Here is a 27,834-nt window from a genome sequence, read left to right as displayed (position 1 = left end):
TTTAGACAACAGCTGACATATGAACCTACCTGCTTATAAGTGTGTGCGCGCGCGCGCCAGCGATCGTGCGTATATTGCATACACATTTTAGACATACTAGAGCAGCCCATACAGGACTCTTTGGGAACTGGACAACGCTTTTGCTACATCTGACCTCTATCATCGTTGGTACCTCATACAGGACCCGCACTGTTTCTTCTTAAAACGTGCAGAAAAACTGCAAGTTTACTCGAATCTCCTGTATCGGTGCAGAAATCAAAATCTTATCTTCTGCTTGTGCCTCATAGCAATCAATTTAGAACAAGGAAATGGATCTGTCATAAGCTGAGGAAGTTCCGCGACACCTCTGTCGTACGTCTCCACGTAAAGGTAAATGAAGAAAGAAAATCTCTGGCGGAAGGAAAACGCTGATTGGCTGAAGCCTTCCTCAGTAGCCAATGAGCGCTATTCCGCTCTCACTGGGTCGACAGGTATTAAGGAGTGATATTTTCCTCTACCCACGCAGGCCACACTTACGTGGACGGAGTCACTCAACGCTATCTCCGAGACCCAGTGTGACTGGTTACCGAGTTCTGTTAACATAGTTAAGATTATATAAGTGAAAATGAATAGTTTCCTGCGAAAGTCATTCTAATTTCCGTTCCGGCTGGACAAGTGATAAATAAGAGGTATGGTGTATATGTTACTGTATTAACATCTTTCGGTTTTCGTATATGACAATTACACGATTGGTATCGTTAACGCCTGAAATGTTACGCAATATCCTCCAGTAATTTTTATCTTTACAATTATTTCAATATAATAATAATAATAATAGAGAACAAACCAGAAAGTAAACTGTAAAAGAAAGCTATAATTGTAGGTGTTACATTTCTGGAGAGTTTGGCTTAAAACAAAGCATATATATTTCACGTTTAGAAAAACCACGAAAAGAAAATTTCCCGGCTTCCTTAAACGAACTGACTGGGCGTGTTATTCCTAAGCCAGAACGTTCAGTTACAGTAAAGACCCATTTTAGTTTTCTGTCAAAGAAAACTATTGTGCCGACTTTGTCTGTCCGTCCACACTTTATTCTGTCCGCACTTAGATCTCAAAAACTACTTAGGCTAGAGGGCTGCAAATTGGTATGTTGATCATCCACCCTCCAGTCATCAAACATAGCAAATTGCAGCCCTCTTGTCTCAGTAGTTTTTATTTTATTTAAGGTTAAAGTTAGCCATAATCGTGTTTCTGGCAACGATATAGGATAGGCCACCACCGGGCAGTGGTTAAAGATTCATGGGCCGCGGCTCATACATCATTATACTGAGACTACCGAAAGACAGATCTATTTTCGGTGGCCTTGATTATATGCTGTACAGAAAACTCGATTGCGCTGAAGAAACTTCGTCGCATTTTTTACTTATGTCTATACTCATCATTAATTAATAATTTTTAAATATAATTTTTTTCTCGCATATAAAATAATTGCTGAATATTTATGGGCAATTTCAGGCACAAAAAAATATACACAAGCTAAACTCTTTATTTTGAAGTATTTAGTTTCCAGAACAAAAAAGTAACGTTGGCAAGCATGTTATACTCTGTTTCCGTAGCAGTCACAAGGAAGCAAAAAATTATTTCCATCTTAGCAAGCACCTTCTGGTTCAAATTTCCTACAAATGACAACCGACCTGACGAACTGCCCGTCCCTACTTAATATCCTCCTGCTATCTAAACCCAAACACCAGTCTCTCTTGATCAGTATATGTATATATATATATATATATATATATATATATATATATATATATATATATATATATATATAATATATATATATATATATATCTCCTGAGCAACAGCTCGAAGAACAATCCAAGGCGGGTCAGGGAAAGGCACTTTGGTACATACGTTCGTCTATAATATTATTTTGTTTCATTGTTCTGAGGAATCGGTTAATTTTGTCCTCTGACTTGTATAATATCACTAAATTCAAAGTTTGTTTGTTACAGGTTCTTCATACGGTATTATATATGGATTGCCCAAAGTACACTAGACCGATGTCCCAGTGCGTCCTATTCTCTCCTCTATTAATGCAGCCAATTATAATCTTGCTAAATTCCTAGAACCTATTCCGGAACTATTAACTAAAGACGCCTTAACGTGTTCTACCGACTTCAAAGAGGAAATTATCAAACAGGACTCCGACTCATTCCTGGTTAGCCTGGACGTCGAATCCCTGTTCACCAATGTCCCTGTTGGGGAAACAATTCAGATTATTTTAAATAAGCTTTTTCCTGATGACGATGTCTTATTTCATAATTTCAGCAAGAATCATTTTAAACAATTTTTAGAGTTGGCTGTGCTGGATACAGTCTTTATTTTTAATGGCGTTTTGTACAAACAGGTGGAAGGAATGGCCATGGGATGTCCTTTAGGGCCTAAGTTCGCCAACATTTTTATGAACTCTTTGGAAGAGCGCAAAATGGACGCCTGCCCCTTGTTCTTCCTCCCTTTATTTTATAAATGTTATCTTGATGACACGTTTGTCTTATTTACACGAGATTTTAATGTACACTCTTTCTTGGACTTCGTTAATACCCAACACCCTAACATAAAATTTACACTAGAAAAAGAATCTAAGAGCAAGCTCCCATTTTTGGACGTTCTTGTTTCCAGGAACTCGTAGGATTCTACACTGGAATATATCGTAAAGGTATGTTTACTGGTCTGGGTATGAATTTTTATAGCTCTTGTTATTTCAATTTTAAATTAAATGCTCTTTCTACTCTCCTCCACAGGACTTTTAGGGCTTTTACTGTCATCGAATTGGCTGACTTTTCATGACGAAATAACATCTCTTACTAATTACTTCAGGAACAATTGTTTTCCATCTACACTATTTTTTAAAAAGTTAAATAGTATGTTCAATAAAAAGATGACGCCACCTACTCTTTATTACACTGTCCCTCAGATGAATTTGTACGCAGCGTTTCCCTATATACAAGATGATTCTTTCGGGAAGAAATTTCTGAACATCATTCAAAAGGAATTACCGGCCCTTAACCCTCAAACCCATTCCGAAGAACCCCCGAACAGTTGGCTCTCTCTTCAAGTTTAAAGACAAGCTCAGTCCTTTATTTACATCCATCGTCATATATAAGTACAAGTGCCCCAGTTGTAGTAAGGGGATCTATGCCGGATGTGCTAAGAGGCTGTTACGAGTATGCATTGATACTCATAGAGGAGTCAGCTTCAGAACCGGGAGCAGATTGCCACAGCCCTGAACAGTCTAATGTCAGGAATCATTCCAAGATATGTAAAACTTTTATAGAAAATAAAGACTTCAATAATAGGACAGGTACAAAAAGAAAATGATTTAACAGTACTTGAATCTATTATTATCAAATTGACTGTACCACCGTTAAACTCCCAAACATCCTCTACAAAATTGTTTATTGCCTGATGGTCTTGTTGAGCTGTTTCTTCTCTGTCTGTATGTTTATTTATTTATTTATTTTCCCCTCTCTTTTGCAATACTCAATGCGAGTACAGTAATTTGTTTTCAGCTTTCTCCTGGGTAGGTTGCACAGGCTTTTGCTCGTTCCTTTACGATAGGTTTTAGTAATTTTATTCTGAATGCTTTATTGTAATTCTAATTTGTAATTCTGATTTTATTAGTTTACTGATTACTATGTTCGCTGATTGCAGCCTAGAAAATGCAACTATAAGGAGTTGTGAAACGTCGGCATATTATAATAAAATGCATATGGACATACGATATTTCAACAATTATTATTATTACACATAACACATGATAAATAGAAGAGTAAATATATCAAAATTATGGGATGGTATATATACATTACAAGGTAATATCATGAAAAAAATATATATACACAAATATATGGACAATTCTAGGCACAAAGAAATATACACAAGCTAAACTATTTATTTTGAAGTCTTTAGTTTCCAGAGCAAAAGAATAACCTTGACAACCATGTTATACTCTGTTTCCATAGCAATTATAAGGAAGTAAAAATTTATTTCCATCTTAGCAAGCACTTTCTGATTCAAATTTCCTAAAAATGTTAACTGATTTGACGCACTGCCTGTCCCTACTTAATGTCCTCCTGACTATTAATCCAAACATCACTCCTGATATGTATTATCTAAATATAAACATCATATATATATATATATATATATATATATATATATATATATATATATATATATAAATATATATATATATATATATATATATATATATATATATATATATATATATATATATATATATATATATATGGTGTTGAAGAGAATGGTTATGTGGTGATGAAAGGGACTTCTCTCCATCTTAGACTTCTGACTAAGGTGTGGTAGTCAATTGGTGTCTGTATTGTGAAGATGGACATCAATGAGTTCATCATAGTTTAACCCCAAGTGCACTTTGCTCACTTCTACCTGCCATTGGGTTTTTCTTGCCGGGTATATTTTGAATCATGCACCTGAATTCGATGATGGTTGAGAGTTGCCGCTGCTGCTAGGTGCAGTATAGTCTTGATTTTTAGTTAGAGCATGACAAAGGGGCTGATGATCCATTACGACGGTGAAGGGTGTAAGGATGGGTCTGAAATGTCTGGTGCTCAAGTGCATGGCGAGAAGTTCCCTGTCAACGGCACCACATTTCTTCCTATTGAAAAACCTGAGTGGGGAAGTTGCTCAACTGCTTGATTGTTCAATGTTTGCCTCTACTGCAATGTTGCTTGCATCCATTATGGGGGTGAGACTGGGTCAAGGGTTCAGGAATGCCATGGTAGCATTGCCCACGGCATATGCCTTAAGTTGTGAGAACCATGCTTGAGCCTATTGTGGTATTGTTAAAATTTCTGAAGCTCTCAAGAGAGCAACCCAGAACTATACTTCACATTTAGTCCATTAGTAGCTTTGTTTTCTCAGTAGGCATGGCCGTTCTCTGCTCGCTATCACCAGGTTGACGTGAGAACCATGCGAGTCTAATGAGGATAACCTTAGCTGGTCTTAGTGGCAATATATCTTGATGGAATGGCCGCAGTTAGGCCACTAACTGCCAGGGTTGATCCAAAAACCATGCATAGTCTTCCAAGATACCAGAAGACAACCTTGTGCTCTTGAGAGTAAGCCAGAGGTGAGCTGCCATAGTTAGACCATTTGCTGTATTTAGTCCATTCGTTGTCAAGGGATTATACTAAAACCATGACTGTACCAGGTCACACCAAGAGGTCGTCAGTGTAAGGTAAAGGTGCACGTGTTCTGGAACCAACTAACTTATTCTTGGGATTAAGTCCATTTCTGATGCTCCATGCAAACAGGAACGAAGTTGCAGGTAGTCAGATGTGTGCACGACTGAGACCCATGCCAGGTGATGCCCATGGCGTATAAGAACGTGAATGGAAGCTGCTCAAAGATTGGCAGTTAAACGTAGGTTCGGCATCAATGGCCAATGCTTATACATTCTTGCGACTCATAAATCAGGTATCTACTATTAAATGACTTCTGCCACACTTTTAATCCAGATCTTTCCAAGACGCCTCCTATTCCATCTTACCTACATTAGTTATACATATTCTTTCGACCAATGTTTCCTCTCCAATTCAATTAACATAACCAAACGCTAATTCACTTTACCTAATATTAACCTTTTCACCTAATCAATATTAGTAGCAGCAATCGTAATAGTAATTATTACTGCTCCCTTTGCAATTGTCATCTAACAATTGACTTTTAGGCAATACGGTGCCATCCCTTAAAACCTCATGGAACTAAATCATGATCAAGATTATTAAGAAACTTTTCAGAAAAGTGATGTATGAATGAATAATTAGAATTTAATCATAATAATTCATTCACAAATAGTTACTTTGCTTCTATGTCTCAGGAAAGTGATGGCGGAGCTTGAGGAAATAACGGTGCGACCTGGAGGCCAAGGTAAAGCCGAAACTGCAAATGTGTGTGGCCCCAAGACAGAGAAGGAAGGGATGGTAAAGATACTGAACAGCTCCATAACACTCGACAGGACATCAGATTGGAGAAAATCTCTAGGATTCGTCTTGGCCTTCTTGTATTTAGAGGTAAGCTTATGTGTAGTGGTTTTTTCACAAGGGCAAGAAAACATCCCCTTCATAAAAAGTAACAACACCGACAGGACAGCGGCGTGTTTGAAGTCTGTACTTTTGTTTAGCAATTTTAATTTTGTTTATAGTAATTTTAATTTCAATAATTCAATAAGTTTTCTAATCAAGAAGATGCAACAAGGGACCACTGCATAAATTCTGGTTGTAAGAGGGCTTACATGAAACTTTTCAAGATTGACATCACATTTTTATGTCCCCCAAAGGCTAGGAATGATGGCTGCATTTGAATCAGGATAAAAAATCAATCAGTGCCCAAGAAAGCCACTCAACGCTTTCATGAAAAACAATTAAATAATTGTAAATGAACTTGGTTGTGCAAAATGCAAGTTTAATAAAATAGGACAAGTGCCCTGAGAAGATAGGCAAAAATATTGTAAACCAAGATAAAGATAAAATAAAGTTTCAATCAAGGTTACTCAATCTGAAGTCTTTCATACCACGTTTATCTGCTGTTTGAAAGGAAGGAGGATGATACTGGCTGGGCATTTTGAGTTTTCATATTTTATACTAAGGAAAAGGAGGGCCATTCTTCATACCAATTCCTTCATCTGCACTGACTGCTTTATATCCAAATCTTGAATCTTCTTATGAACTACTTCAGACAATGCAATCATGCTTGGCTCATTGCCCTCCTTCTCATTTCCAAGTCCCCAGCAATAATGGATAGACCGAGATTTTGTTTAATATTTTGCTGTCGAAAAATTCCAGGTACAAAATACTTAAAATTGAAGATAATGGGTTATCCATGGCCATACCAAAAATTTAAGAGTAATAAATTTACTATTTGAATTCAAATTTACATTCTTTAATACATATTTTAATCAATTAGATCGCTTTTGGAAAATAGTATATCCAGCTGTGTGCTCTCCAAGGAATCCGATAAGTTAACTTAACTTAATATACAATTTAGGCCAAAGGCCAAGCGCTGGGACCTATGAGGTCATTCAGCGCTGGAAAAAGATTGAAAGCAGAAAGGTTTGAAGGCGTAACAAGAGGAAAACCTCGCAGTTGCACTATGAAATAATTGTTAAGAGAGGGTGGATAGCAAGAGGGAAGAAAGAGAATATGAATGGAAGAACAGTTAAAGGAATGAAAGGGGTTGCAGCTAGGGGCCGAGGGGACGCTGCAAAGAACCTTAAGTAATGCCTAAAGTGCACAGGGTGAGGTGCACTGACGGCTCTAACCCCCTACGTGGAGGAATCCGATAAGAATCCTACATCACCAGTAGGCATCTTATGAATAGGGCTATCACATCAAAACTCACATGCCTGGATCCACTATTCATATGTGCATTATTGAATTTATTTATCAAGCTAACATCGTCCACTATATTAGCATCAGAAATGGTACTCTACCAACCAACAGGTTAAGTAGGTAATTCACAAAACTGTATGAAGCAGAGCCAACTGTACTACAGTAGTAACTGGCCTAACGGGAAAATTTGTTTTAAGAGTTTTTGTCGTTGCAGACATATACGGTAATGATGGAGAGGTCAAACACAATCAACGTCTTTCAAATATACTCTGAGCGTATATTTTAAGGAATCAAAGCCATGTGGGAGCGGCATTGGTGTTAGGGAAGCCCACAGAACTATTGATGAAATGTCCAAGGACAAAAGAAAAAGAGGAAAATACCTGCCGAATGGATGGATGGGTCTATAATATCAGGAGAAGAAAAAAGAAAATGTTGGGTGGAACATTCTTCGTGACATCATGATTAAAAGATATGAAGGACATAATTTGATTGATATACCAGAAGCTGATGAAGACCTGAATGTGTATATGAATGAATTCGTAGTTTTTGAAGTGGAATCATAACAAAGAAACTTAGGAGATGAAAAGCACTAGATTGTGATAAGATCACTGCAAACATGATTTTAGCTGAAAAATTAAATAACACCTCGTGTTTTGCAAAATATGGAATAAAGAAGTAAAGCCGTATGATTAGGTGTTGCGAGGGAATTAGCAACAGTACTAAAAAATAGGGGTGAACTAACTGAATGCAGTAACTGCAGGGCAACTGCACTTATGTCAGTTGTACTAAAATATTGCATATGCTTATTCTTAATAGGCTGGAGCGAGAAATTGCTAAAAAGCTTAGAGGTGAATAGGATAGCGTTAAGAAAAAACGGAAACTCCATAGATCAATTTAAAAATATAAAAATCCCCATATGAAAATAATGTAAGCTGATTACGAGATGGCATAAAAAATTAGAGTAAGCAATATTCAAGGGTGGGTTTGGGTTGTCTAGGAGCCCTCCATCAGGTAGCTCTGGCAACCCAGGTTAAGCTAGTTTACCACATTTTCATAGTTTTTATTCTTTTCATCACTGTTACTGATGAAACACGTGAACTACATATTTTTACGCCTACTTCTCCAGTGTCTATTCAGCCAATCATGTTGGTGCAATTCACCCGCTCTTTGGTTTTATTTCACCTAAAACCCCGTTTCCCATACGCTTATGGCCATTATGAAAAAATACTTATGCAATTTTCCACTTGATTTCTGTGAATGCTAAGTCGTAGTGGTGGGTGAACCCCCTCTGCTACTAAAATCTGAAGAACCTTACTGAATCATTCTAATTTTCAAAACACACAAAATTGTCCATAAAAAGTTAAGGTAAGTAATTATTAAGACAGGTCAAGGAAGCTCTGGGGTCATCAACCAGTAGGGTGCTGCATCCTACATTAGGTTAGGCTCCCATATTTTAATAATTTTTATTTCAATTTCTCCCCTGTCATTGTTACTGATCATATGCATGAACCATAATTTTCCCACTGCTTCTAATGCAATCTCTGCATACTGTACTGTACCATTCCTGTTGGTATAATTTACTCCTATTTGGTTTTCCATTAAAAATCTCAGATTTCCACTGTGCCCCCTCCCATAACTGTCGAGATATATGGTGAGAAATTAATTTACAGGTACCAATTAATTGCAGTAAGGCCGTCTTCCCCCAGAGTGTGTTTCTTGGGGTTGGCGGCCAGGGGTGTGACAATTTCTCACCCTTATCATTTGGACCTTACGCCGCTCCTTGTTGGAGGCATGGCTGTAACCTTTTCTGTCTTTGCCTCCTGTGCTGTGGCAGTTTTGCTTGGAGGAACCTTACTGGGGGCCGGTTGCCAGGCATCGTCACAAGGTTATTCTCCTCCGATGACGCCCTTGGTGACTGTCCCTTTGTTCTTTCTGGTTATCTCTCCTTTGGGAGAGATCTCTCCTTCATCCTCTTCGATCAGCGGGGAGGAGGGGGGCAGTCGGGCAGCTTCTTCTCAGGGCCCTCCTCTCGCTTCGTAAGGCAATCCCCTCGGAGCGAGAGGAGTCTCCCTTTACTGATCTTTTTTGCTTTTTTCTCCAGGTTGACAGCAAGCATTGTAAGGCGCAGGTGAAGTTCCCTGTGGCAGAAGGTTTCCCTCATACAGTGGACACTTTGACGATGACCACGGTGATAGTAATGGCTAAGATCCCCATGTCAATGTCAACACTGTGTGCTGACAAGGGGAACCAACCACTGTTCGTTCTCTGGCACTCCTTTATGCTGTGCCACTGCCTCCTGTTGTACGTGTGGTCCTGTTTGCTCCTGCTATGCCTCCTGTCTTTTTGCTCCTGTTACCCTGGCAGCCAATTTCAGGGCCACTCCTGCTGTCGTAATCACTTCCAGAGCCGCACGCCTTAGGCGAGATGCTACCTGTCTTCTATAGGAGCTGGATAAGAAAACACAATTTGTTGAGCAGCCACCACAGATCCAAGGAAAGGGGGTTCTAAGGGCGCATGGGCAAAAACCCAAAGGTAGAAACACATAAATGTGGTCTGATGAGACCTCATCTTTGCTTTCAGATCAACAGAAACTTCCAGAATGTGGGGGATGGACCAAGCCATTAACTTTGTGAGCTCTTGGGTGGAGTGTGCAGGTGTTGTCATCGTCAGCTGCAGAGTACGCCCTTTTAATCGTCTCACAAAGCCAGAAAGAAAGACGTGTCTTGGACACTTCTTTCTTGGGCGAGTTAGTTCTAGCGCAAAGTTGTCGACATCCATGAGAGATGTCGAGTCTTCTTCAGAAAGTACCGCAGCACCCTAACAGGACAAAGCAGCGACTGATCTGGATCATTGACTACAAAGTCCAAGGGGGAGGGGATCATGAACTCGAACCTGGCAATAATTGCCAACAGGTTCGGAGTTCGCTATGACATCTGAGATGGAGTCAAGCTACTGATCCTCATCCCTTGAATGCTCACAGCAAAGGAAGTCCATGAAAATTGTCTATCCTCTTCTCCAATGCTGGAGTGAGACACGAGATGGTCTTGAGAGTCGAAACTCTGTCTGACAACTCTCACAAGGGCACGTGCAGAGCACAAGATAGGAGCCCTAAACGAGAGTCACATGTTGCCCAGGGGCCTGAGGTCCCTGGGAGAGCAAGACCGATCAAAGCTTCTCATCAGTAGCTAAATCTCGACTGAGGAGAAAAGGGGCACTTTCAGGTGAAAGACTAGGCTGAATGTAGACCAAAGTCTTCACAACTGAACTGGAGAGAAGCAACTCTCAGCAAAGAAGATGAGGAAGTCCGTGTCCTGCTGAAGAATGGATCTGACCAGAGAGAAAGTCCAGTCAGTGACACAAACCAGTGGAGACGGAACCAATCCCTGGGTACTGCTGCAGAGGATTGAAAGAGATACCCACCTGTCTCCATTGCTGCTCGGTGAGAAGCCTATGCTTGCAGGGGAAGCCAGATAGTCTCTAGTAGTGAAGGCACAGGGAGTGTACTGACTGAGAAACCGCTTCACATGTCGCTGACACAGAAGGTCAGGTCAGGGAGGAACTCTTCTCAGTGCCTCGGAAGCAGAGCTAACAGGTCAGGCAGAAGGTGAAGTCTTCCAGCATGCATCTAAATTCAGGGTGAACAACACTTTGCTGAACACCTTGCTAATTAGACAAATACAAAGGGAAGATGAAGACATCATGGTTGTCCCAGTGTCAGCATGCATCACTGTAGCGGCCCATGGGTCTGGTACGATGGAGCAGACACCCTGCAGACTTCTGTTGTGAAGAACTGAATGAAGGGAGCACTCTGTCCGTCACTCGATGACAGAGGCCGAGCTTGCTTGCCAATACACTGCGGCTCTACAGAGTGTACCACAATACACTTGAGCACCTGCAAAGTCAACCAAAGCAACATGAGGGGAACGAGACCCTCTTGTTTGTTGACATATGCCACTACTGTGATGTTGTTGCCCAACAACACCACAGAGTATCTCAAAAACTATTCCTGAAACTGATGTTAATGAGAAGGTACTTATCGTCTCGGTCACACACTTTGAAGACAACGGTCTTACAGCTGTACGCCTATTCCCCAGTCGGTGCATCTTTGAACAGAAGCACGTCACGAGGAGAATATGCAGGCATATTGAGAGGTTACTGTTGATCAAGCACCAGTCTAAATCCTTCCCCATCCTTTGAGAGAGGAAAGAATTAAGAACTGGAAGCCAATCTGCTTCATTCTCTATATGACAAGAATTGAAGGTGAACCTGCCCCTGAGGGGACACCTTCTGCAGCAACGACAGGACACCGAAGACGACTAGCTCTACCTGGGCTGGCTGCTCCCAAAGTCAGGAACACAGGAGAGAAGACGGAATGGAAGTTCGATGAAAGGTGGCTGATACTTCTGAAGGATATCCGCTACCAGGTCTCAGCTATGTTGCTGTCATGTAGTCCAATGACTTGACAGTCATTCCTTCATCAAGGCACCAGCAGGAGGAGAAAGCTATTCCAAGCTTTCTCCCCTCCTCTCCTCCATCTGCCTTCTTCCTGATTGGAAAGAGGGTTGAAAGAGACAAATGTATGCGCACTTTCTAAGAAGAGAGTGAGGAAGGCTGGGTGTTCTGCGAGCGCCCTTTGCAGCCTGAGACTTCTTAGGGGCTGAGGAAGGGCTGGCCTGCCATTGTCTGGAGGACAAGGCAGTTGCCCTGGCACGTTCCTTGACTACTGTGGTATCTACCTATTACCTGCGAAAGAGGGAGGCAGAACCGAGCAAAGGTCCGTTCCTGAGGGAATGTGATGACTCAGGACTTACTAGACTGGAGATCGGAACCTGGACAGCGCCCCTCTTCTTAGTGCCAGAATTGCCCACAGGTTGCTGTCTGGTGCTGGGTAGGTGAACCAGCCCCAAGACTGGAACAGTCTCTAAAAGGCAGAGCCCTCTTCAGGAATGATTGCATCTGAGGAGGCAAAGCCTTGAAAAAGTGAAGGATCACAAATTCATCAGGAGACTACCTGGAGGGATACCATAGCGGTGCCCTCCAGGTTCACTGTCTCTTGTTGCAAGAGGGAACACCCTTCGTGGCAAAGAGAAACAGTGAGAGATCAGAGTCTGGATGAGCCAGGGCCAGGACAATCTGCTAGCTGGCATAAGACCCCTCTGATGCAAGAAGAATCGCTTCTGTCAAGGAAGAGGAATGGGAAGGAGCTTGATTGGGTGGCTCGACCAAATTGAACTCCCTATCCAGGGAAAAAGCATTCATCTGGCTGAGAACACCCTTACAGCAAGCAAGGACCGCGGCAGCCCCAACAAAACCCCTATAGGAGCAGTAGTTATTCACAGGGGATGCCATGATCCTCTACCTGAGATCATTATGCTGATAAATCGGGGTGAAGATCTCTGTGAAAAGAAAATTGAGGGTGTCTGCATCCCGAAGTAGACCCTTGAGTCTTCCTGGGGCACAACACCCCCGATCTCTTCTCCTTGGAGGGATAACCTCGCTAGAACCCAGAAAACCATCCTTGACTACTCAGATATATACCCCTAGAATGGTGACAGGAGAGCAAACCGAAGTCTGTATGCCCACAGCTCCTGAAACACAAGACCTGGGGTAAGCGATTTAGTTCCCAAACCCCAAGGCCGGGAAGAGCCGACGAGAGATCCCATTGCACCGCCGTGAAGGGAGGCAGCCCCTTAGAAGCCCCATGGCGGGACTTCTTAGGGGAGGGAGAGTCAGCCATCCTCTTCTTCAGCTGACTAGCCTCACAAGAAGAAAGGGAAAAGGCAGCAGAAGACGAAGTCAAAGATAAAGTTGAAGAAGACGGCTACATCTCACAGAGCTTCTTCCTCAATCTCTTCTCTGACATCTTCTACAGGATGGTGGTCAGGAAGCACAAGAATGCCAGGGCAGCTAAATCAGGAAGTGCAACAGGAGTGGCACAGGCGACAGGAACACCAGGAGCAACTAGGGAGCTGGGGCAGGAGGCACAGCAGGAGTGGCCCTGAAATTGGCTGCCAGGGTAACAGGAGCAAAAAGACAGGAGGCATAGCAGGAGCAAACAGGACCACACGTACAACAGGAGGCAGTGGCACAGCATAAAGGAGTGCCAGAGAACGAACAGTGGTTGGTTCCCCTTGTCAGCACACAGTGTTGACATTGACATGGGGATCTTAGCCATTACTATCACTGTGGTCATCGTCAAAGTGTCCACTGTATGAGGGAAACCTTCTGCCACAGGGAACTTCACCTGCGCCTTACAATGCTTGCTGTCAACCTGGAGAAAAAAGCAAAAAAGATCAGTAAAGGGAGACTCCTCTCGCTCCGAGGGGATTGCCTTACGAAGCGAGAGGAGGGCCCTGAGAAGAGGCTGCCCGACTGCCCCCCTCCTCCCCGCTGATCGAAGAGGATGAAGGAGAGATCTCTCCCAAAGGAGAGATAACCAGAAAGAACAAAGGGACAGTCACCAAGGGCGTCATCGGAGGAGAATAACCTTGTGACGATGCCTGGCAACCGGCCCCCAGTAAGGTTCCTCCAAGCAAAACCGCCACAGCACAGGAGGCAAAGACAGAAAAGGTTACAGCCATGCCTCCAACAAGGAGCGGCGTAAGGTCCAAATGATAAGGGTGAGAAATTGTCACACCCCTGGCCGCCAACCCCAAGAAACACACTCTGGGGGAAGACAGCCTTACTGCAAGGATATCAAAATCGTGGGTTTGTATATTGAAAAATACCAGTAGATCAAAGTTGTAGCTCTGAGGCGGCACTTTCCTTCTAACTAAACTTTTTCTACAGTTTTCTGGTTGCTAACTATGGATTTACCTTTAATTTTTGTCACAAGACTGTAATTAACCACAGAACTTCATCCAACAAGCTAGGGGACACAATGGGAAAGCGGGGTTATGGGTGGGGTATACCACTGGGACAGGTGATTTGCTCCCTTCAACCAACAAGCTAGGGGACCCGATGGGAATGCAGGGTTATGGGTGGGGTATACCTCCGGGACAGGGTGATTTGCTCCCCCGCTTGTTACTACCCTACAATTTAGGGGACCCCTAGGGAAAGTGGGGTTATGGGTGTGGTAGACCATGGGGGGTGAGAAGGCAACCAAACTTTACTATATATGGCATTACAGAGATGAAAAACCCTTACAAAAACACAGGAGGAACAAGATGACAGAGGTAGCCGTTACAGAGACAAAAACTTTCACTACTACTGCTATTTCAAATGCTGCCATGCACGCACTCTTATACGAACGCTTTTGGTACACAGGCCGACTCCTTACTGAGGAAAAAGAGGGGGCTGAGGGGATAATGTTCGTTTCTGGTCCTTCTAGTTTCAATTTTGTGAAATGCAATTCCCCAGGGACTAGTACTGAACACGGCAAAATACATTTGAACCTCCAGGGGCTAGTACTGAACACGGCAAAATACATTTGAACCCCCAGGGGCTAGTACTGAACATGGCAAAATACATTTGAACCCCCAGGTGCCAGTACTAAACACGGCGAAGGGGGCTTCAGGAGGAAATGAGAAGTTTCTCCCGCCATTGGAAGGGGCGTGGGGGGTATCATGCGCGATCCTCACTGGTTAGACCACTGGCTTTCCAACTGTTGCACCCGCCTAATAAGCATTTTGTTTCATTACACCGGTTGATTCCTTGCTGCACTCTCCTTTGAACCTGTAACAGGCCACCTTTGGCCGTTACCTGTGTAAAATCTTATGTCAAGTACTGGGGAATTAATGTATGTTGTTACGGCAATTATGAGATGTTAATTCAGCTGTGTCAAGATCACGGTCATAAAAAAAAAAAAAAACGAATTTTAGGCCCCGGTGCAGTAGTGAGTGCAGGCTCGGTGTCCCTACGGTAAGTTTATTGGGGCTTCTTTTCTTAGTGTATCGGATTGTGTTTTTTTTTCAGATTATTTTATTAATTCAAAACTCTTAAATATATCTCCGTGCCTGTTTTTACCTTGGAAACTTATTTTTTCTACACTTTTAGGGCTGCTGGTAAAGGAGGTGGTTTTATTTTTGTTGGTCACGTTCTTTGTCCCCGTGCAGTGTTGTGTCCCTCCCCCCACCACTGTTTCATTGCTACCCACTCTTGTTCCCAATGCTTTCGGCGTTTGTGCATTCCACCTCCTACTCCCCACTTGCACCATTCCTCACTTTCCCCCGCTGTTGGGGCACGTGAGGAACTTCCTCCCTCCCTTTCAGCTGCTCCTTCCTAGCGACGGATGGCTCCCTGGCATTTTCCTCCTCCAGGGACACTTCCACAACGTAAACATGTCCACTCCACTTCTGTGTTCTCCTCCCACCCAAAACCCCGAATTCCCACAGTCCCCCGTTACTGTTGAGTGGAGTTAAGGGGCAAATAACAGTTGGCCGACAAGACAACAAACTCACCTCCATTATCAGCAGCCCTAGAAGTGTGGAAAAAACCAGTTTCCAAGGTAAAATCACGTGCGGAGCTGGTACTTAGAAGTACCAAAACATCAAACACACAATATATACGCAAAAACAACACAAAATATCCCAATGGGAAAGAAGAGCGTAACGACAATCAGGTAGGGTGCTCCGAAAGCGCGTCTACATAGCATGACGGCCGTAAGCAATTTAGAATGTTTACAGGCGGGACTTCCGCCTACCGGACGGTAGTTACTGCTTAACCACCTTGTTCAAGAGTTTAACGGCCTTTTCCAGCTTCGCTGTAAGTAATTCCTAATGTAAAAGACCGATGGTTTGTATATTGTTTAGGAACAAATAAATGATAAAGTCGATCGTAGTACCACAGCTCCTACCGGGAATAAAATAAAAAAATTCTGATGACTTAAGACAGTGGCAAGAATGCAACAGTTATCAAAAAATTGTAATCTATCATCAATTGTTAGTAATACTTTTGTTATAAAAGAAAACTTGTAGTAATGAACTAAATGCAAAGGGAAAATGTTTCATGCACTATCCCAATCACTATAATTAGAAATAATTTCATGGTATGAGTAAATATTGTACTGAAATTCTTTACACTCCATTTACCATTAATAATGATATAACTTTCTTTTTTGAAGACTAACAAACAAGTCAACAACTTTGCCCTTTCACGAAGTAACCACGGAATCTACCCTGTTCCATCGTCATTACTGGTCGTGCTAGTGGAGATTTTCAAGCTTTTCTTCATCTACATTTGGGGTAAGGTAAGATTATGGCAGTTTCTGAAATAGCCCGTCACTGCATAAATATTATTGAATAGTTAAATAGGCGTGGTAGGATGGTTACGGTTAGTCTTTTTTATTGGCTTTGACTTCAGTTCTGTGCCAACACCAAGTCTATCAATGGAATGAGTAAATGTGAGGCCTGGATGTTTTAGTCTATATTTTGGAGGTGGTGGATGCATGGCAATATAAGAAACAACACTGGATATGCTCCTTATAGGTGGCGACGGTCCATAAAACTCTGGAAGTACTTAGGAGGGAAATTGAATCCAGATGTTAAAATTGTCTGAAGGATTTTTTTTTATAATCTTGATGAATTATGTAACTTGTTTAAACCTCTCGTCAGATATCAGCCCGAGAGTGAATTCTGATAATTCAAATAATAATCTTATTTCCTTCAGGTCTCTGGTATACAGATGGAAACGTGGAATCCTTCAGTAAGATTTAGTCTGCCTGCGATGTGCTATTTCCTTACCAACCTGATGTATCTTGGTGCCCTCACCATCGTCTCTCCTCCAGTTTGGATGGTATTAATTCAGACACGAACTTTGTACACAGCTGCTGCTTATAAGGTTTGTTTTGTAAATTCTCTCGCAACAATGCTTTGTTTACGCGTGCATTTTATATTTTAAATGGTTACGGCAGTGATTCTCAAACTGAGCGCCGTAGCACCCTGGGGTGCCAAGAGAGTGCCTAAGGGTGCTGCAAGATTGTCATGAATTTTGTCTTGACTTGATTATCTCGATGAACATTTGAAAAAAAAGTCTGTAGAAGTCTTCATATAATTATTATCAATGTGTCTACTCTGATGTGCTCTGTTTGTACAGTATACTTCTGCATGTACGGTGTGCTGATTTTGGTTTGAGTACGGCTAATAATTTTATTCGTTAAATAAGAAGTTAATTCATGCAATATGGCGGGATGGTGAAGAAGAAGGGGTGCCAGGTAATGCCTACATTAGTTAGGGTGCCATCAACAAAAAAAGATTGAGAACGACTGGGTTACGGTTTTAATTAAAAATGGTATTCTTAAAATATGAAGAACACTGATCCACTTAAGAGGTGAAGCCACTACTTCATTCGTCCTGTGTCTCCATGAATGTATGTCACACTCCGATACGTTAAACAGCATCATACCTTCAACCTGTATTCTATTAACCCTGCCTTCAATCAGATCGTCTTTGGACGCGAAGTGACGTCCGTGCAAGCCCTGGGGTGCTTTCTCGTCGTGTGCAGCGTAGGAGTGGCCAGATATTCCGCATTTAGAGATGGTCAAACATCAGTATCTGCTGTCGTTCTCTTCGTATCTCAACTAGCTGCTATTCTTTCGACGGTAGCTTCAATATGCGTGGAGGTAAGATTCATTTGCCGTATTTCCACCGTTACAGAATAAGTAATGATTCTTTCATTTAATAATATCCGAAGGCAAAAGCATTTATACATGGAGTATTTGGTGAGAGAATAATACAGGATCCCGACTATTAGATAACGCATTAAAAGCGGTAAAAAAGAAAATTATAAAAACCTTGATTTTAAAGATTCCCCATCTTAAGAATTTTGTGGTCGATATGGCATTTAAGGACAATGAAACAGTGAAACATGTACTTATAAAGAACTCGCCCAACAATACTATATGGGGTGTATACAAAACTTCATGCAAGTCTTGTGATAATTTTATATTGGTCAAACTGGAAAAACACTGGAAAAGAAAATAGAACATAAAAGTCTGTAAGAAATTCCCAGGTGAAAAGCAGAATTTTTTACAGGTTCGTAAAAACATTCACACTACAGTTAACTGAGTTGGGGGAAGAAAATACAATTCTAATAATGCACTGGATAAAAAAAAATCACTGAGTAGTTTTTATAAGAGCGAGTTATTGTAAGATCACGGATATCAGTCAAAGCAAGGATATGAAGTCCACTGACTATGGCTTCGAACCAGCACTACAGGTTGGTAGTTACACCAAACACGAGTACGTTTTCTAATTTTATTACAAAAAAATAAACTCCAGCACAAAAAACACACCCAAGCTATTTACTACCTTACTATGTACATTATATACCAATTTACAATGATTTGACGTTAATCCAACCTATAGCTGGGTTTACAACCAAGAACACTGAAACAAGGGTCGAATTCTGGAACATGTGGGCGGAGGGTGGCAATCAAGACGCAAAAAATGTACTTAAAATTTGTTACAAATTAGTTTTCGAGAACGATTCTAACAGGACGATCGCCCGCGACGCACACAAAACACGTCTGTTCAACCTCGTGTCTAGAAGATGATTAAATGGATGGCACTTTGGCGTCGCAGAAGAACGTCCATTTCAGAAATTTCAAGTTTTTAACTATGTTACTGTAAGCAAAATTCTTAGCTCCAGAATTCTAATCAACCAAGGTGCAACGTACAGTATATTCCCGGATAGCAAAAGACATAGCAATTTTATTTCAAATCAGAACCATAGAGTTCGTCCTTCACGTCAGCGATTACTCGTCATGTAACTCAGTACGTATCCTTTTTCCACTGACAAGTAAACTGACTAGATAGGAGGTTTTGTCGGCAAAATCCCTGCAGAATATTTTGTCGACATTAGTTTCGAAAGAAATATGCAAGGAGTTTAAATTTTAAGGAAGGTAGTTGAGAGATGGGGATAAGGGAAGCGGGATTCCCACATGATAATCAGTTTTGTAAAAGATGACCTGTCACTAATGAGGGTGTGAATAATTGGTTTCTAACCGTCTGAATGTTCGTATTTACTGTTTTGCATATATATATATATATATATATATATATATATATATATATATATATATATATATATATATATATATATATATATATATATATATATATATATATATATATATATATATATATATATATCAGTCCTCTGAAGATGGCTTAGCAATAAAGCTGACACTGGTATATATATATATATATATATATATATATATATATATATGCATATACATATATATATATACACATATGCATATACATATATGTGTGTGAGTGAGTATTTATGCATGTAATAGAACGTATCTGTATTCAGAAAACTTGAACCAGCAATTATAAAATTCAAATATGAGACCTGCCCTTTGTTCGATCCACTGTCAACAATCGCCAGACCCATACCTGTGCTTTTTTTTTATTATAAAAAGATCATTTCGACCTACAAGAGAAATTAGATGGAACTGCTGTTTATTATGTGAGAGTCAAGTCATCTAGACTCAGACATTATATTAATAGACAAAAGAATTCTGAATGCAATAGAAATCAATTTTATCTTATTCGATAATCACTTACCTGGGCCTCACTTTTGGTCAAGTGTAAAGTTCTTAGATCTGTCTAAAGTTCTTTTTCATATCACTCGGGTTGTAGATTACAGGCGCTCACTGAGGTTATTTAAAGCTATGGATGTGAAGTGGCTACACCTGCATCATCTCATGACAGATCCATATTTATGGAATCCTGGCAGCTACAAAGCTTCTCCTATCAAAAGTTGCCGAAGCCGCCGACATTTCCATTTGAACTGCAGTTCTTGAGTTTGCTACTTCAAATCTGGGAGATGTTCTAAAGGATCCCGAACACCGTAAATAGCCTTTCACTTAGGAATGAGATATTTTCACACACTTGAGAGACCGCCCCGTATGTCACAGGTATTTCATTTCTGTGTGAAATTAAAAGTTTATAAACCGCTTATATAGACTAATTATACAATGTCTTTTAAATACTCTACAGTTTCTACTTGGTATTTGTCACCAGCAAGATGCTGTAAATACCTTAACTTGGGAAAGAGAGAGAAGGGAGAGTTCACGTTATTTATGATAAAAAAAAATTTCCGACGTCCATGATCACAGTGATGAGAAGCCTTTTTACAGAAATCAGTCATTATAATTTCAGTCGCCTTCTTTCTGCCTTCACTTCCATCCCTCCATCATCTCCACTAACACCCACTGTGTCATCTCCCAGACTTCCATTCAGATCTTACTTGTTTTCTTTGTTTCCCTCAAATCCTTCACGTGCCAGGTCACCTTGACTTAGCGTTTAAGATCAGCTGCTCCAGAGGTGTTGGTTCAGCTACTGTTTCTCTTTTGCTGTCCTTCAAATCAGGGTCAAAATGACTGTTGTGGTATTTTAAAGGAAAATATAATATTAAAGTCAACTTAACCTAGAGAAATAAACAACCAGTTTTCTAGGAAAACAATGTGTCATTCAGTTCATTTCTTTGGCGGTTGCATGAAAGAACATTAGAATATTCAGTAGGGACTACTGTTAAGAACATAATTCTCAACTGTATCTCATACCTCGCATCTTATTACAGTTACTTCTCAAAAATGACGGACGGAGTTTTTGTGAGCAGCAATTTTGGTTGTATGTCTGGGGACATTCCTGGGTTCGCTCTTTATGATCTTGAAAGAAAACATCCCACAACTAATCATGGACATACAGGTATGTGCAGTGTCTTTTCAGTCTAATTGTATACTCAGGCTTCACTTTGAAGGTGATGGCTAGATGAACTACAATTGTTGTTGGATCTGAAGGCCATTGATATTTACTTGGGATGGTACAGTATATGGATTGACTGATGCTGTGGGAGTTTTGTGCACTCGGATTTTGAATTTGAAAGATGTGTCTGCATGGCATTGACTGCCGTCTTCTGCTTCTCTAGAGCAATTCCAATTAGGGGACAAAGTTTATGGACATGCACACACATGCACACCCAAATATATATAAAATATATATATATATATATATATATATATATATATATATATATATATATATATATAGAAATCATCAACACACAATCACGTGTGGAACAGAAATAAATTTCTGACTCACGTCAGGATCAACCCAGGTCTCTCAGGTGGAAAGCAAGGGCGTTACCCACTGGGCCATACAAGTCTAAAAGAAGTTGGAACCTGAGAGCAACTGCACCCAGGAATTACCTGGGCAAGCTAACTGCTTGCATGCCCTTCTCTCTCTTCCTGAGTCGGGAAGTTGGGGAAAACTCGCTGGTATGCAAGCAGTTAGCTTGCCCAGGTAATTCCTGGTGCAGTTGCTCTCAGGTTCCAACTTCTTTTAGACTTGTATGGCCCAGTGGGTAACGCCCTTGCTTTCCACCTGAGAGACCTGGGTTCGATCCCGACGTGAGTCAGAAATTTATATATATATATATATATATATATATATATATATATATATATATATATATATATATATATATATATATATATATATATGGTAAGGGTGACGAAGTGAAGGCCGTTCATTAATAGATCATACATTTATTACGCCGACACATTTCGTAACGACATTGTTACATTCTCAAGGCTAAAAGAGAAAGAGAAAAAACCGTTCAATTTAAAAATACATGGAATACGCAATTTTTTCTTTTAGAGTCTCAACATATTATAGAAACGTGCATTAAAAAGCAAAGAAAAATAAAAATCAAGTAAAAGCACCTGTTAGACCAAACGTTGGAGACTGAATGACCAGAAAATGAGAGAGAAGCAACGAAGAAACAGACTCAAGCCAGATACAGTTGTGTCGAGGAGGTGTATGAGTTTAATTTGGTCACTAACTGCTTAATGAACAATGATTCTAAAATGAGCAGTTCATGAAAACAACTTGTTTGGCCCAAAACAGAGATGTCAGAGTATTCAGTATTTGTAAAGCCAATATCGAATACTCTGGCTTCTCTGTTTTGGGCTAAACAAGTTGTTTTCATGGACTGCTCATTTTAGAATCATTATTGATTAATCAGTTAGTGCCCAAGTTAAACTCACACACCTCTATACAACTGTACCTGGCTTGAGTTGGTTTCTTCGTTGCTTCTCTCTCCTTTTCTGGTCATTCAGTCTCCAACTTTTGGTCTAACAGGTGCTTTTACTTGATTTTTATTTTTCTTTGCTTTTTAATGTACATGTCTATATGTTGAGACTTTAAAAGAAAAAAATTGTATATTCCATGTATTTTTAAATTGTGTGTTTTTTACTCTCTTTTAACCTTGAGAATGTAACAATATCGTTACAAAACGCATTGGCGTAAAAAACGTATGAGGTATTAACGAACGACCTTCACTTTGTCACCCTTACCTGATGTGTTCTGTGGTCTGGCTGCACCAATATCTCCTTTCTGCTATATATATATATATATATATATATATATATATATATATATATATATATATATATATATAATATATATATATATATATATATATATATATATATATATATATATATATATATATATATATATATATATATATTTTCACACAGTGTTCCAAATACCTGGTTTTTATGCTTGCCAATCATAGAATTCAAAATTACCTCACTACAGCCAGATACCTGAACTCTCATAACAAAAAGTAATATGACTGAGTACCCCAAAAGCAACACTGATCCCTTTAAAAAAATTATCAGAAATGTGAGGTATCAATATTTAAACAAGAAATATACGTCAGTAAAAGGGCATCACTCCATTACTGTAACTGTCTCCTAGGTTAGAGTCACATCAGCAAAAACAGAAAGAACAAAACTGTTTATCATTCCAGTTTATATTTACATGATTCCTACCACTGGTGGTCAATAAATGAAGTACTATTGTAAAAACATATTAAATACAAAAATTAATTTTTAACTCAAAATTAATCAATCAAAATTCACAAGCTTACTTTAAAGAAAAATTACTATTACTTTAAAACACAAATTTAATTAATTCATAAATCAAGTTATGAAACAAACTTAAATCACCAAAACGTTAATATGCAAAACAAAATTAAGTAAGCAAAACTTAAACCACTAAGAAATACTTAAGATGTGAAAAAATAAGTAAATAAGTTGAAAACACAAGAACATGCAAAAATACACAAAACTGAAATGTGTAAAAAATGAAATAAATTCATTAAAAAATCTTACTTAACTGACTGGTCTAATAAACGCGACTCAATTTAAACAACACTCACTAAATTCCAACTCACTTTGAATAACATGTCTTCATTCCAAAATAAGATTTTAGTCATGGTTAAACTCACTAGTTACAATACCTTTCGTTCACAAAGTACACAATAGGTGCCATTACCAATATACCATATACACTGTTATAAATATAAATGTAAGATCTCACAAAATCAAAATGGAGTGACCGACAATTAGTTACTTTACGTTATCTGAGAGAGAGAGAGAGAGAGAGAGAGAGAGAGAGAGAGAGAGAGAGAGAGAGAGAGAGAGAACTTCTCTTTTTAAATCTAAACCACATGGTATCCAGTCTCTCTATGAAAATGAATTGTTTCCAGCCAAAAGCACAACCCATAGATCATTCTAGCAAAGCTGAATGACGTCATGTGAAACATTTTGATATCAAGACTCACAGAATATTCTAAAACGTTTTGGGACCAGAATACAAAGGCGGACGTGATCAGGACAATGCAACTGTTTCGATTGGACACGTTCTAGAAACTATATGATGCAATTACCACATGGTTTTGAGCAATAATTCCCTCATTCTCGTATGGAAGTGAAAATTTGTCTACGTGACTGGGCACGCATCCCTTATCTCTCATCTGTTAATGTGACTAACAGAAAATTGTTTGAACTCAAAACAAAGCGATCTCGATGACACCCCAAGAACCACATAGTGGCGGGATGACAGAATCTTCTCCCACTGTACGTTATCTAACTTACTTTAAATTACGCTGTTAAGTTATCTAAATCATTAATATTTATGAAATCTGACATTACAAAGACATTTTTACATAACTGTTACTAATATACAGAATACACTACACAGTATCTCTTGTATATAAAAAATCAAAGTATATCATAACATTCTGGAAGAATTATGCTTTATACATTTTACAAGAGAATATCATATATATATATATATATATATATATATATATATATATATATATATATATATATATATATATATATATATATATATATAATACACACACTTACAAAATATTGACCTCTTATAAACCTTTCCATTGATGCTAATCTTCAGTGCAGCTTTTTTAGGTCATTTAGAAGCCGAAATAGGAGTTGAATGCAATTTACAGTAGATCATGCGGCAATGTTATGGGTACATGAGAACTGAAAGATATCAAAGAAATTTAAAAGACACTACAATATTTATACAACACGAGGAAAGTAGTTTTTATTGTAATTTATCATTCAGCCGGCCAAAACTTGCTAGGGTTATTCTTAAGTAAACAAAAGGTTTGTAAAAGAAATTAATGTACAAAACTTTCATTTATAAGGATAAAACAAAACGCTGATTCTCTTTACTTCAGAATCAAGCTATTTGCCTAAAGTCATTGATAATAAGACAGCAGCATCAAAAAATCATCTAAACTAGTCAAAACTTGCCATGACTCTGTAGTATCAATGATTCCTAGTAGCTGGATTAAAGTGTCATTAAAGGAAAAATTTAGAACCCTAAATATAAAGCCTCTGTTCAATTCTCGTTATGATGTGTTTTTAGCAGCACCTTGCCCTCGTCCACTCAGTAGAGCCAAGGGAAGTGTCCTCGAATTCCTGTGGTATGAACATATTGTCAAAGTATAAAATTCTCTCCATTTGTGTTCCTTAAGTGGTGTTGTATGGTGAAATTTATAAGGACCTTTTCGAAGTCAGTCAAAGAAATACCTTTGCCGGAAGAGTACAGGGCCACCACAAGATGAAGTAGTTATATCACGCGTGGAATTGGTGGTGTGACTCGAGTTAATGGTCAAATGACATACAGTATATTCAGGGTTGGAGGATGTGTAAGAAGTCGACTGTGAAGCTCGTGGTGGCGGCTAGAAGTCTGGGGTTCATAGAAATGAGGCTTCCATCTTTAGTATCAATGTAGAAGGATTCGTGAATGGAGAGCATTTTTATTGTTGTGTAATCTTGATAATATAAGCAAAGCTGATAGATGAATATAACTTAGGTTGAACAATGCCTCTTTAATCTTGAGTTTTTGGCGGTGTCAAGCTCTTGCTTATTCAGTCAGTTGCTCGCCCGAGAGTTTCTGATACGGTACTTGGTGACGTGTTAGCGAGTACAGTAACCCGACTTGAAAATGCACAGGTGTTTTGCGTCATTATACTGTACACTCCCTCATTTCTATAAGGAAAATGGCACAAAACTCTATAGACTACTTTATTCTGGTCTTACGTAAGTGAAAAGACTCCAAAGTTAGATTATTTTTCATGATTAAATTATGAATCTTCATATTTGTTGTAATACGCAATATTTTAACTTTATATGGATCTTACATTCCACGCCTCTATCTATGATATTTTTGAGGGCTTTGTGTCAACTTGGATGTTGTTATGCCTTTTCGGGGGTAGGGTACAGGATGTAATACCTTGTTCATGATGACTGAAATTTGTTAACCCTAAGTTTATTTTTGTAAACCTTTTAATTAAACTGTTTACTGGGCTTATAAAATAATTTATGTTCATGATTATTTACTTTGGTTGTCATAAAGTCTATGCCGTTCCCAATTACATCATTGTATATGCATAAGCGAGGAAGTTCTTGACAGCAATACCATATTGTTAAGATCAGTCACTTTTAGCATAAAGGCATAAGAACAATGGGCCTATGACGGACTGCTGAGTGTATTCGCCTTTCATGAGACCTTCCATGTCTGCACAGGAGGTCCTGGGTAACTGGCATCAACTGTCGCTGCTGTGCCTGTCCATCGTAACAACGTCTTTCGCCGGGCTCTGTATCCCTGTCGTTGTGAGGAATCTTGATACCATTGTAAAGGTAAGAATTGTCCATATCTAAGAATACTTGTATGTAATAGCTCTCGCTAAAATTCTCCTAATGTAGAGTTGGAAATGCAAAAATAAGACGTAACGGGATTCTTCATGAAGTGAGGAGCATACCGATGTCCTTTCTAACTCGAATCGAGCTCTTCACGTTGCCTTCATTCGGCTTATAGTTTAATGATTCAGGTGAGAATCATTAAACTTTCTTTAATAAGTATCTGCAGAAGCAACAACATTTTAACATGGATATGATTAGGGTAAGAAGATCAGTTAGGCTTGGACAGGAGCTGACTCATGTAGCCGTCATTCAGATATTTATATAGGCAAGAGCTCTATCATTTAAGCACTTATCAAGGAACAAAATTTCAGTTTAGCCATTTTCAATAAGAATTTCCATCCACAGAAGAATTTGATAAGGTAAAAACTTATGCAAACAGGCTTTTATCAAGGTAAATTCTATTTAATCCAAGCTTTCCTTTGTTTTAAGCCAATGGAAATTAACATTCTTCGAGGAAAGAACTCATTTATTTATCCATTTATATAAAAAAGTTTTAACATATATATTTATTCATTCATAATGTAAGAGCATAGTCACCTAAAATTTCAACACATGTCACCATTCATTTTGGTAAGAATTCACCAGTTTGGGACTTGAGTAGGTTATTCTCACACTAGGCATGCTTTTGCTTTGTTCAACTTTTCACTGTTTTCGTAACAGGAAATTTTTGAGTAACCTTCTGCTAAATCTTCGAAGTTGTTGAGAATCTGTGTGTGTGTGTGTGTATATATATATATATATATATATATATATATATATATATATATATATATATATATATATATATATATATATATGTGTGTGTGTGTGTGTGTGTGTGTGTGTGTATGTGTGTGTGTTTATTTATTTATTCATTTATAAGGCATGTGTGCCTTTTATGGGTGGGGATGGTGTACTGTCTTCGTGTCTGTGTTCTGATTGTTCCGTTGTTGCCTAATTCGTTAATGATAAAGTAATTTGATTATTTAGTTCATAACCTTAGCAGAAGTTTGTTTGATACTAAAATAGTTATATTTATTTCCTTTTTTTAGTTAAATTCATAATTTTCAGATTTAGAAAAACGAATTAATACAAAGCCAATTTCTTCCTTCTTTTTCCGTCAGGATTACCTGGGGGCCGCCAACAACTTGCTACTTTCAGTTGTGATTGCCGCTCTATTCCCGACAGAGTTCACCATCAGTTGGACGTATGTCTTCTCGCTAACTGTACTTGTGACGGGCATTTGGCTCTACGAGAAAAAGACGTTTTGAAGGAACAGAAAACAAAATATTCTGTTAAAGTTTTATCTACTCCATTTCACAGTCTTACTTGACACATTCAGTGGATGGAGAAAGTGAGATGATGTTTAAAAAAAAATGTCCATCTAGTCGATCAATATTT

The 27,834-nt window shown here is 39.2% G+C and overlaps 1 pseudogene; it reads left to right on the top strand.

Annotated features, from left to right (window-relative positions):
• Positions 1-532: 532 nt before the first annotated feature.
• LOC136828355 (uncharacterized) lies at positions 533-27,834 on the top strand (annotated as a pseudogene).

This window comes from Macrobrachium rosenbergii, chromosome 3, assembly GCF_040412425.1.
Source record: "Macrobrachium rosenbergii isolate ZJJX-2024 chromosome 3, ASM4041242v1, whole genome shotgun sequence".
Lineage (NCBI taxonomy): Eukaryota > Metazoa > Arthropoda > Malacostraca > Decapoda > Palaemonidae > Macrobrachium > Macrobrachium rosenbergii.
This window is presented reverse-complemented; position numbering and strand designations above follow the sequence as displayed.